Source organism: Vombatus ursinus, unplaced genomic scaffold (genome assembly GCF_900497805.2).
Source record: "Vombatus ursinus unplaced genomic scaffold, bare-nosed wombat genome assembly UNPS02014821.1, whole genome shotgun sequence".
Taxonomy (NCBI): Eukaryota; Metazoa; Chordata; class Mammalia; order Diprotodontia; family Vombatidae; genus Vombatus; species Vombatus ursinus.
In genome coordinates this window covers 36,497,024-36,510,151 of record NW_020954599.1, presented here as the reverse complement: position 1 = coordinate 36,510,151, position 13,128 = coordinate 36,497,024, and the positions used below count along the sequence as shown (strand labels likewise).

The 13,128-nt window shown below is 33.7% G+C and overlaps 1 pseudogene; it reads right to left on the bottom strand.

Annotated features, from left to right (window-relative positions):
• Nucleotides 1-6,438: 6,438 nt before the first annotated feature.
• The window catches only part of LOC114024445, a 111,313-nt pseudogene continuing 104,623 nt past the window's right edge, over nucleotides 6,439-13,128 (bottom strand).

Below are 13,128 nucleotides of genomic sequence, written 5' to 3'. Positions count from 1 at the left end.
TCTTTCTTTCTTTCTTTCTTTCTTTCTTTCTTTCTTTCTTTCTTTCTCTTTTTCCTGTGACCAAGTAGGACTAAGAGTGGGCCTGGATCAATCACCCCATCAGTTCCCATTCAGGATCCTAAGGGAGGAAGGCAGGGGAGCCTAGAAATGAGATGCTGCTCAATCCCTGTACTAGTGCTTCTCCCATGTAATATAACATAGAGAAGTAGTTCTACTTTCCTTTACCCAGAACCTGCCAAAACCATATTCAAAAAGGCATGACCAAGTTGCTGAATTATAGGCTAGCATCTGCTTATGTATCCTATTTCTATATCAGTGCTCAGAGCCTCATCATCAAGAAAAAATTAGCTCCCATTCTTCCTGTCCAATTGTGAACTCAATTCCATCCACAGCCTTGGTCCTGATTTCCTGATTCAATCCAATGCTGTTGACAGGACAGTTCATGAGGATGGAGTAACAAGACGGAAAGAGATGGGCATACCTATTCAAGGCTCTCTTCCCTCTTCTTGAGGAGCATTCTTTCTCACACATCTCCTGTACATGGTATATTTTCCTGCCCCGATTTTCCCTGTTTGGAACCTCCATCCAAGGATCAAGAGGGTGGGAATCTGGGAGCTCGAGACCACAATTTTCTGTACGTAGACATGTTTTTCTTTGAATCTACTTTTTAATGTCCTTTTATTATATTTGTAAGGCATTTTGGAAGAAGAAGAGAAAGAGAAGAATGAAGAGAAGAAAAGATGGTGATGAAATGAGCTTCATCTGGGAATCCTTCAAGTTTTGTTTTTGGCAAGGGGCTGAGGGGTCACACCATATTAGCAATCTGATTATATTTAAAAAAAATCTCTTCATATAATTACTATGCTCAGGAAAATATAATAGATCCCCACTTGAAAACTGGTGGAATCCAAATTAATATTCCTGAATTTCTCAAGCTACTTAATCTTTTTTTCAGCTCTTTTCTTGTTCTTCTCCAGCAGGAAGCAAGGGTGGGGAACTTGCGGCCTTGGGCCACATGTGGACCTCTGTGTCTTCAAGTGTGGCCTTTTGACTGAATCTACCTTTGATAAAAAGATTTGTTCTGTGAAGTTTGTTTTCAATCAAAGGGTCGCACTTGAGGACACAGAAGGCCACATGTGGCCTTGAGGCCACAGGTTTCCCACCCCATATTATCAGTTTTCTTTATACTGATTCATATATATGAAACACTAATCCCCATTTCTGGCTGCCCCACTGATCTAAAACGTCTTTTTTCCTCTGTTTTCTTTTTTATCTGCTTGCTTTCCAAAACTCGCTTACTCTTCAATGTCCAGTCTTAAATTCTACCTCTTCTGTGAAATCTTCCCTACTCTTTTAATCACAACCCTTTCTTCCCTGAACTACTTTTCTATTTTGAATCTACACCATATTACTTTACCCTGCACTTTTGTCACCTCTATACTTTTGTCCATACCATTCCCTATATGTCTTCCTTCTCCCTCCTTTTTTTTAATTTGTACCTATCTTTTAAAACCCAGTTCAAATTCTCCTATTGTAAACTTCTCTGAGACATCAAGTAGCATTTTTTTCACCTCTAGTAGGTGATATAATAGTTACTTTGGGCATGTTATTTCCCCAACTATTTTGAAAGCTATTTCTAGTACGTAGCCATCAAAAGTGTTCCACTTCCGACAGAGGCTTAATATATCATCTGAATTCTTGCTAATACATTTAAATATGTCTTTATGTAATTGATCCTCATATATTGGTCTGAATGATAATTCCTTGAGGGTAAGGAACAATTAAAAAAAATTTCTTTGATAATCTCCCACAACTCTAAGCACAATTTAAACACTCAGGAAATAATTTTAATATTTCAAACTATCTGTGATCTCCTTGGATAGTTTTACCAGTGAAGGAGATTAAATGTTATCCAGGCCTTCTCATCCTCAGCAACTATTCAAGTTAACAATTTGTTGAGCCAGCAAATAACTCCACAAAAACTTGTAAAATAAATATTCTGCATGCAATTAATTATTATCAATATTTATATCTTACTTTCTTTGAAACAAAAATCAAAACAACTTTGATAAATGATTTAATAACTGTCTGATTTCCCTATGGTTTCATGACATGTCTTACTAATAGACAATTTTTCCAAGCAATGGAGATTCCGAAAGCTTTTGACAATAATTCACTAAATGCAAATGGAAATTAAGTCATCATCAGAATAAGATGACAAGTCTAGTTTATCTGTAATGATTGTTGCAAGTCTTAATAGGAGGCCTACCACGGGAAAAGTGAAAAGGGAAAGATTTTGAGTCCCAAGAGCATTATAAAACAAGGGCAGTAAATTGTTTCCCTGAAGCTTGTGGAAACATGAAATTCAACACTTTCCTTTAGTAAAACAAAATAGGTTAGCGAAGCAGTAGATAAACCAAGGGTTTGTAGAATCACTTGGTTTTCAGCTTTAACTGTAATTTCATAGAGGTAGAGATTGTTTATAAGGAAAGCACAGGTTTTAGGGATGAACCTGGTCAATTAAGCTTCTGTTCTTTAAAACAGAACTGGATAAACACATTGAGGAAAAGTCCAAAATGGTCTTTTCATTGGAAGTAAATTGATATTGTTTATTGCTTGTAATTTATATAATGTGAGCATAATAACTGGATATAAGAATATCCTATTTTTGATTCTCAAATTTAAATTCTAGTTTCATTTCTTAAGTGAATAAGAGAGAATGAAAGTGAGTTCATGGCAAGTTTATATGGCACATAAAATAACTGAAAAAAAAACTGAGTTTGGGGTGGGAATTTCGGAAACTAGTTAGCAAAATAATTACTGATGTGATTTAGCTTTAAAATGATTTTTCTTGTCACTTTCACATTTTATTCATTTATTCAATGTAATTCTATTCATGTCAACAAACACTGATTAAGCATTAAGTACTGCTAGAATTATGTTAGATACAGGGGACACACAGACAATCAAGAAACATTCTGTGTCCTCTAGAAGTTTACATTCTACTAGATATCATCCTTTGGATTCTTCTCTCTTCAGCCTTCATTCTTGATTTTTTCACTCCTCCTTAGAAGGAAATTTGGCAATTTTATTTAAAATTCATGCCAGGTGATATAGACATGTTTTAAAACAAGTACCCAATGTAAACAAGAATTCTAATTTTCTATTTATAAATATTTAACTTAAAGATTATCTATTCCACTTCCATCCTTTTATGGATAATTCACATTTATAGAGAATTTTAAGATTTATAAAAAAGCTTTACTTACCTGATCCCCGCACGGTTTGTAATGCAAGTAATATTGTTCCATTTTACATGTAACAGGAATATGAATAGTCTCGTCCATACTGCCCAACTGTAATACCCAGACAGCCTATTCACTGTTTGGTTTCCAGATACACTACTTGGTTCAGACACCACTCTATAAACTTCTATTTATTTTTGGAAAGTTCTGTTTATTTATTTACTGCTTCATTTCTTCATTTATTTATTTCTGGTTGCAAATATTTGCTCAAAAACTAATACACACGTCAAGCAGTGTTTAATAGTTGTTTAAAGTATTCTACAGTCATTGAAACAAAATTTAAGAGTTCAAAATACATTCTAAAGGAGTAAAATTGCAGCATTTTAATGAAGTTTGTCAGCATTTCAAAGTAAACTATTGTTAATCATATTATGCCTTCTCACATCGAGTTCCTAAGACAATAGAAACAAACAAAAATCATTTTAGCAGCCATCTTATGGACAAGAGGCTAAATTCTTGAAATGGATTTATACATTTCTACTTTAGGTTTCCTTTAAGTATTTGTTTAATATAAAGAAGTAGTTTTAAAATGGCTGAATACATGGCAGAACATGTTTCCAGTTTACTGCTTTACAGTTTCTACATTAAACGGTACTTTGGCTTGACTTAACAGACCATTTATAGGTCTACTTATTCTTAACAAAAATCATCAAAACAACAGTAAAGGCAGTAATAACTACAGTATTTCCAGTAATGAGTCCTTCTTCATACAACTAATATGTCAGGGATTTATGCACAGGTTGCACACTGCCAAAAACACTATATATATATGTGTGTGTACGTGTGTATGTATATGTGTGTATGTATGTATACATACACATATATATTTAAGAATTTCACTTTCATTGAAAGTCCTGTATGGAGGTACATAGATTCATGTAATTCTGTTTACATGTTCCTGACTGACAGGAATGTGACATTAAATCCGAAGTAGTTTTATATTTATGCAAACTGTGATTAGATTAATACACCACTGTAAACATGCTCCATGTTAGTATTATACTCCAAGCTAAAGCTTTCTCTAATTCGCCCATCAACCATAATTTTTAAGCAATTACCTTCATAAAGTTCTTTTCAAAACTTTTTTTTTTAAGAATGGTGGGAAAAGTGCAACTAGTTTTCATTTTAGGGAATTCAAAATATTTTAATAATAATTAATATCTTTATTTTTCCTTTCTTATGATTACTTAACTTTATATAAGTAATATTTATGATTACTTTATAAGTGCCTCCTTTCTTGAAAAAAAAATGAAATGAGACTTTTTCACTTCAAATTTAACCTTCATCAGAACACACACACCCTTTTAGATACTTGTGTTTAACTGTGCTATGATTGGCAAATTGACCAGTTTAATAATAGGCTTAACACACATATACAATGTATGTATTACCTATCCTTACATTTTTCTATTTCTGAAAGTGTCACTGAGCACACCCAGTAGGAATGGTCCAAAATGTTCTTTACCATCATTATTGTTATTTTTTTAAAACTAAAACTTAAAATGAAAGGCTGATTTCATTTTAACTAGCTTCCTTTTCATCTGTCAGGTTTACAGTTGTTTCTGCTGTACTAGGAGAAACTAGACTGTTTCCTCTAGAAATGTCATTTCTTTGCTCATAAACTACTCCAGCTTCCTTGGCTAGAGGTTTAATGTTGCCTTTCTGAAGAATCTTTGGCGTCAAAGGTTCCAAATGAATACTACTTTGCTCACTAACATTAGAACAGATTCAGGTTCATCTCTTTTTCTCAAGAATGTTCAAAGCTAACATCATTTGATGTTAATTTCATTTTTTTTTTTTTTTTAGTATTCTGTGAAGAAGGCTCAGCTTCATTGAAGAATTACATTCTCTGAACTTTGGCACATCTTTAATTCAGTTTTGCTATTGGTCGGTTTTTTTGTTTGTTTGGTTTAGTTGTTATTGTCCCATTGCCTTTTTGACAAAAATGTCGTTTGAAATAGAACTGAAGAAATTCCTTGAGCTTCTCTCTTAGATTACTAGGTTGGGGTCTTTTCACATTTAAAATTGTTGTGCTTTCTTCTTTCTTTATTTCTGATGAGCTTTTACATGGATTTACATCACATTCTTTTTTTTGCTTCCTCTGAAGAAGAATTTTCTTGTTTGCTTTCAGAAGTTGATGTTTCTGTTTTTCCTTAAGTCATGTTAGATTTTGAATTTTTCTCAGTTGTAGCTCATTTTTCCATAGTGATTATTTCATTCTTTAACTCTGGAAGTTGTTCAGAATTTGAAATGCAAACGGGCATATTTTATCTATCTATTAGTTTTCAACATTCACTTTTATAGGATTTTGAATCCTAAAAAATTTCCCCCCTCCTCCATCCCCAAGATGGCATGAAATCTGATATAGGTTATACGTCTATAATCATATCAAACATATTTCCACATTGGTCATGTTGTGAAAGAAGAATGAGAACAATAGGGGAAATCACAAGAAAGAAAAAAAAATAAACAAAAAAAAGAGGAAAGAGTAAGCTTCGATCTGTATTCAGACTCTATAGTTCTTTTTCTGATGTGGAAAGTATTTTTCATCATGAGTCTTTTGGAATTGTCTTAGATCATTGTATTGCTGAGAAGAGCTAAGTCTAACAAAATTGGTCGGTCATCATGCAATGTTACTGTTACTGTGTGCCACATTTTCTTTAATAACTTGGCATGTGCAAGTGTTGCTTTCACTTAAATGTGTGTCCATATTATCTACACCAGAAATATCACTTAGGAAATCACAATTAAAGCTCACTACTGTAATGCCCTGCAAGTCTTCTGAATGCATCTTTAAAATGCAAAACCTTTTATTTGCACAGGCTCTGAAAGCCCAAGATGGGATTGACATAGGCTTTACTACAGCTCGTGTTGTGTCTGCATAAAGTAAATGGACATATGTAGGAAAATGGTTTGCAAAATATTTTATTCCTGAATAACAGTCAATGCATTTGTGAACTCCCTAATGATGTCATAAATTCCACAATGCTGTATTGACTTTATTTTTTTTTTGTCCTGGCTTCTTTTGCACATGATATTTTTCTATTTGGATTTGGATTTCATTGCAGTAATTCTTGTGCTTTTTTTTCAGTAGTTTTTTTTTTTTTGCAGCTGTACTTTTTGCAGTTGTATTTTAAGTTCTTGGAGGAGACAGCTGAAGGATAGAAGTGCTTGTACTAATGGAAGGTGCAGTTGATGCTACTGTCTGAAGAGGTCCAATTGAAGCTCAGATAGTGGTTTTTTTTTCCAGGAGGCAATCCTTCCAATTGTTTAGGTTTTTTAAAATGTTCAGTGTTGAATCTTATGATCCATTTACTCTTTCCAAATAAAAAATTGTAGTCAGCACTTTGTACAATGATATATTCCTTTTTTCTGATATTTCATATAATGGTACATGTGCAATGTTACAAGTTTAATAACTTTGAGGCAAAATGGACATAGCACGTTCTTAGTATTTTCATGAGAAGTTCTAAAATGTTTCTACATCAGAAAATTATGATGATCTATGATTACACACCTGACAAAAGTATGGCATTTCACCAGGTTTATGACTGTCCTTCATGTGTTGTAAAAGAACTTACTCTGTCTCAAATGATGATTCACAGATTTTACAAGTAGTAGAAAACTCATGGTGGGCATGTGTACTTTCAATGTGACACTGCATCTGGAAAGGTGTGGGAAATTGATGATAGTAATGTTGGCAAGTTGTGTGGTTCTCCCAGATTTTGCTGCTCTGTTTCTCAAGTTCCAAATATTTCATGTGGTTCATAAACTTAATGTTGTTTTTAAGTATTTTCAGGCCACTGAAGCATTTAAAGATTGTGTGAGTCTTCTGTTCTTGTAGGTTATCTCCTTCATGTTTCCCATAATAAAAATCATTAACTAACACGATCAGTTTTCCTTTATCAGCATCAACAATCTCATTTCTACTTACTGCATTTGAATATTCTGTTTTATTAGATCCCCAAAAGGTGTCTTTTTTATCCTTTCTGCACAACAATACTTCATGTGATTTTTTAAAAAGGATTCAGCAAATCAAAATGAATATTACACTTTGGACAAGCCCTTGGGAAAGGTGGTCCATTTTTCATAGAAGTAATTGTACCTTTTGAAGGTGCACTCTGTGATGGTGACTTTACTGAAGAGAATGGGGATGAGGGATGCCTTCATGGGACTTGGGCTTCTCTGAAGTAACATTGTTTAATTCAGAAGTTGAGAGACCTTTCTTACAAAGAAACTTTCATTCAGACCTGTTCCTCCCTGCTACTCAGGTATTCCTGTGTTTTGTCTCAAATCAAACAATAACCTTGAAGAATTATTAGGCACAACTTATGGTGAGCTGAGCAACAAAACTAGCTGTAGATCTTGATATATATGGAAAAAGTGGTGAAGCTGCCATAGTATTTGATGTAGTATTGACTGGTTGGCTTGAACTGTTTGATTGGTTGACTATTGATGGCATCATTCTGTATTTCTCTTAATGATGAGCTAGGGTTGACAGTTTAAAATATGAAATGAGTGGTTTTGATCTTGCAGTCTCCCCAACAAAGATTGGGTCATCATCATCCTCATCATCCTCACCATCACTATCGTCATCCTCAATTTATTTTACTTTCTTCTGCCATGGTTCCAGCTCTTCTTCTTCACACTTTATAAATAATTCAGTAATTTAACAATTATCTTTTGGGTGGAGAGTTCCAGAGCTATCTTTCTGTAAATCGTTACCCAAATGACAAACACCAGTATGTAATATATGCCATTTGACTCATGCCAAAAAATACATGGAACCGGGCATTCAGAAATTCTCATGTCTAACTCTCATCTCCATGAAACTCACTGTTCAATGTCAGAGAAGTCAGTAAGTCTTGGTTTTCCTGTCATGTGTAGTGCGGGAGTGGCCTTACTGAGGCTCTGAGATGGAAAAGGAAGAGGAAGAGGAAAAGACCAGCGGCAACTAGGACGAAGGGGGCTCCCTTAGCAGAGCAGGCGCCTAGGTTGCAGAAAAGGAATAAGGGAGAGAAGAAGAGAGAGGGATGGGGTGGGGAGAGTAAAATGGGGGGGAGGTAGCTCACGAACCCACCATGTTGCCTTATGGGTAGATTCCTGGAAATTTCTATTTATTATTAGATGAGGACACCATCCTAACATGCGGAAAAGGAGATTAGGGATTATAGGGTTAAATAAGTTACTGGGTCACACTGTACTAGAACCAAAGGCTCTTGATGCTTAGTCAGGGGCTCATTCCATAAAAGAAAGAAGTTCCTTCTATTCCAGTACTGAAGAGACCTTAGGTAGGCACTTGACAGTGGTTTGGTAAAATATGATAAGAGCTGGACTTGATTTCATTAATCTCAGAAAACACATGAAGAGACTTACTATCAATGCAGGTAAGGACTTTCTCTGCATCTTAAAAGTCTTAGTTGCTCAGTGACTTTAAGTGACTTTAAGTGACTTGTTGAGGGGCCACAGCTAAGATACAATAAGAGATGGGAACTGAACCCAGGTTTTCCTGGTTTCACAGTGGATAGAATGCCATACCTAGAGTCAGGAAGACTCCTCTTCCTGAGTTCAAATTCAGCTTCATACACTTACTAGCTGTGTGACCCTGGGTAAGTCACTAAACCCAGTTTGCTTCAGTTCCTCATCTATAACATGAGCTAGAGAAGGAAATGGCAAACTACTCCAGTATCTTTGCCATGAAAACCGTCAAATGTGGTCACAAAGAGTCTGACACAACTGAAAAGTGACTTAACAATTTTCTGGCTTCAAGGCTGTCTCTTTACCCACTGTATGAGAATGACTTTCTTCATTAGTTATTATAGGTGATTATCACTTTGGTCCTTATGACAATTACATTGTTTTTAATTGTTTTTCTCCTATTATGTAAGATCATCCAATACGAATAAGATATGAGAGTTGGAGAGGATACAAAGACTTTGGCTTGAAGGCGAGGTTTTTAAACGCCCGTTTCTGGCACCTACAGAACCATGTGTTAAGTCTCGCATTAAATTTCATCATGAACCTTGAAGATGATCATTACTGAAAGACATCTTGAGGCAAATTACACATAAGACTTGAGCATGCTTGCCTCCTATGAAAATTGCTAGAGCCTCACATTTTAGTAATATCACTTAACTTTTTTTTTTCTTTTTATATCTGTAAGGTAAATTTGTATTCTAACAGCAGTTCCTTCCTGTTAACATCACTAGATAATGTTATACCATTGCAGTTTAGGCTTAATCAGATACATTCATTACAGCTCTAAGCCAAATGTTTTTGGTTGAGTTTCTCTGTTGTCGTTATCAAGTGTTTGCTGATGTTCTAGCCTTCCTAGAGTTGTCAGGATAGGAATGGATAAAAATCAGCATTATAGATGAGAAGAAGATGTATATTTACTGAAAAATAAAATACAATAAATAGACCTAAATCTGTGTTGTAACTGGATTGCATGTCATCATGCAGTTGACTTTTGACACCTAAGCTGAACCTTAGATTTAAAAGGATACATTCCAGGTCGTTGCAACTGAAAATTTTAATGTAGGTTTTGCGGTTACATAAAGTTTTCTAAACTATATTATAATGAAGCTGAAACTTCTGAACTTGCATTATTATGGGGAAAATTCCAGCTGGTGCAATTATATTTTGATGGAAAAATAAAACAAAGCTAATTTTAAACATTATAAATACATTCATATACATACACACACACATATATATATGCATATATTTGCAATCCTAAAATTCTAGAAATATACAAGGCTAAGCCTCTTATTTAACAGGTAACTCCTAAAATGTAGGGGGTCATGCTCATAATTTCATTTTTCAAAAAATTAATTGTGATTATATATAATAACATATATGAAACATGAATTATAAAATATAAATTGAATTATGATAGTTCATGTTTTCTATATGATTTGAAACAATTGGAGTTAATACTTTGATATAATTGTAAGGCCAATAGTTCAGGAATCTTCTACTCTATCAAGTCAGTTTTCTTCTTGCAAATAAAGTATATTACTGACGTAAGCTTTAATATTCCTAAAGCCAAATATAAATTGAAAAAACAAAACAAAACAAAACAGTTTTCAGCCAATGTTTATAGCTAAATGATTGGAGGTATTTCAACTATTTTATGGATTTTTAAATTTTGGTTTTGTTTTTTGTTGAACCAAATTGGATAACTGACATACTATTTTTATTGCATTTCTGTTATTTACTTAATCTTAGATTAATGAAATGAAAAATTAACAGAAAATGTGAAAAAAAATGGTCAAAGGCACCATTTTGTTCTCCTTCAAATCTTGACAAAGGTATATGGCCTTGCATCTTTGATTTAGACAGGCTATTCTTTTGTAACCTAACACTTGTTATACGGTTGTCTGTATAAAAATCATTTTAAGTAAATTTAGGTGCATTCAATTTGTAAAACCCAATTTCCATAAATTGCTTGTTTTTCTTTGCCTCTATGATACCATGCCACTACAACAACTGTAACCTTAAAATTTTAATTGGTTGTTCTGGAGCCACATAGATAGAATTTAGAAGTGAATTTAGAACCTTAACGTAAGTCTCTTAATATAATAATTTCTATCAGGAATCAAGTGCAAGTATTTTCAGGAATGTCAGGGTATAATTTAATTCATGAAAAATACTTAAAAGTACACCTACCCAAATTTGTTAGTTTGTCACTATTTGGCACTAACTGAAGCTTGAATTGTGTGTATCATGGTACTACCCCAAAGAGCCAATTTATAATTGAATAAAACCTTTTCATATCTAATGCTTATATGTGTATGTATGTATGCAAGTAATATGATAATCCCAGGAAATTTCCTGTAGAACTATATTGGTTCTGCAAAAGAATAATGTAATGTGGTGTAAGAGAGTAGTATTTGCCAGTCTTTGGAGATTTGACTCAGATAGAAATTTAAAGAAGCTAGAATTCAACTCATTATAAGAAAGAACATTTTTATCAAATAGAAGTATCATATCTGTATATCCATCTGTCTCTCTCTCTCTCTCTCCATATATATATATATACACACACACATATATATCCACATATATGCACATATGTATATAAATACATATTATTCATAAGTTAAGAAGCTTTCCATTACTAGAAAGTTTAATAAGAGTTTGTCAGAGATATTATAGAAGAGATTCTCACATTAGATGGGCACTTGGGTTAGATGACCTCTAAGATCTCTTCCACTTCTAAGACACTATAATGTAATCTGTTTCCTAGGAGACTATGAAGATATGATTCATTACATGAAAAATAAACTTTTTTTCTAGGTGAGGGAAAATGGAATCGATATGATCAATTTAGATGAAAATTTTTGGGATTCCTTGAAGAATGTTGTATACTTAAGATTTTTGGTCACCTCTCAAAGTTTGTCACTATTTTGGCATGATGTCCTTCCTTTGACTATTTTCTCTCAGGGAGTAATAATAGAAGGGAAAATCCAAGACAGATTTGCCTATTATGTAGGTGGTTTAATACAAGGTTTCTAGGAGAACTACCACCTGGGATTTCAAAAACATGGAGGAATAAAAAGAAAGAGAAATTAAAATAAAAACAATTACCATCACTTAAAATCCATCCTTTGCACCATGATATAGAGAGCCAATGGCTTACATTCCACTGTAAATCATGCATGGAGATATCCATGAGCCTGGAAAGAGCTGCTAGAGCACTTAGGAGGAGTTTTTGGATTTTATGCTTGTTAAGGTGTGAAGGAATGCATTTATCTACCCAAATGGATTAGAGTTGTCATCTCAGGCTGAGGAGAGATATAATTGAAAATACTATTGTTTGATAATGATAGAAGGAACTTGCCAAGAGTATTGTTCTATAGGTTGATGATGAAAAATGTTATGCTGAGAGGATGCTAGATAACATTTTTATTTGTTGGATAATAATTTATATTTTAAAAGAAAATTATCAACCAACAAGCATCTTTTAAGTCCTGCTATATGTCAAGAGCAGTACTAGATGGTAGAGACACACATACAAAAAGCTAAACAATCCCTAAACTGAAGGAGCTTACATTCTATTGTGGGACAAAACATGTGCATATGTATGCAATGAATACAAATTAAGAACAAGGTAGTTTAGTACAAGTGAACTAGGGAGGGATCTATCAATAGGTGGGAAATTAATATTTTATTGTCCTTTCCCTGAATTTCAACTCTATTAATTATTAATTATATGGAATATATAGATTATTTAGAGTTGAATATAGAGAATAAGAAAATCTAATATTAGTATTAAAGCATAACATTTATAGAAAACTTTGTTTTACAAATATACATATACTCATTTGATCCTCAACACATCCCTACAAGGTAGCTGCTATTGTTCTCTCCATTTTACAGGTGAAGAAACTGAGAATTTAGAGGGGTTCAGTTAGATTCCCATTGTCATATAGCTAATAAGTGTCTGAAACGAGAGGTAAACTCAGGTCTTCCTAGCTCCCATTCTAGCATTCTCTCTACTATGTCATTTAGCTGCTGAGTTCTAATGCTGTTCCTAGTGTTGGTACCATATGACAATGGGAGTGAAACGCCACACAGTGAATGCTATAGGGCTTCTTCACTAATCTTTGAATGGAATATAACATTAATTTGAAGTTTACATTTTATACTGACTCTTTCATGTTAAAGGCTCACTTTGGTTATGCCTTTTAACCACCTAGACTAAAGAAAGCTACCTATTCATCTTAAAAACAAACAAGTAAAAGCCATAGGTTTACTTCCTACAGTTGCTAGAAGTACTTACTGTTTTTTTGTTTGTTTGTTTGTTTGTTTGTTTGTT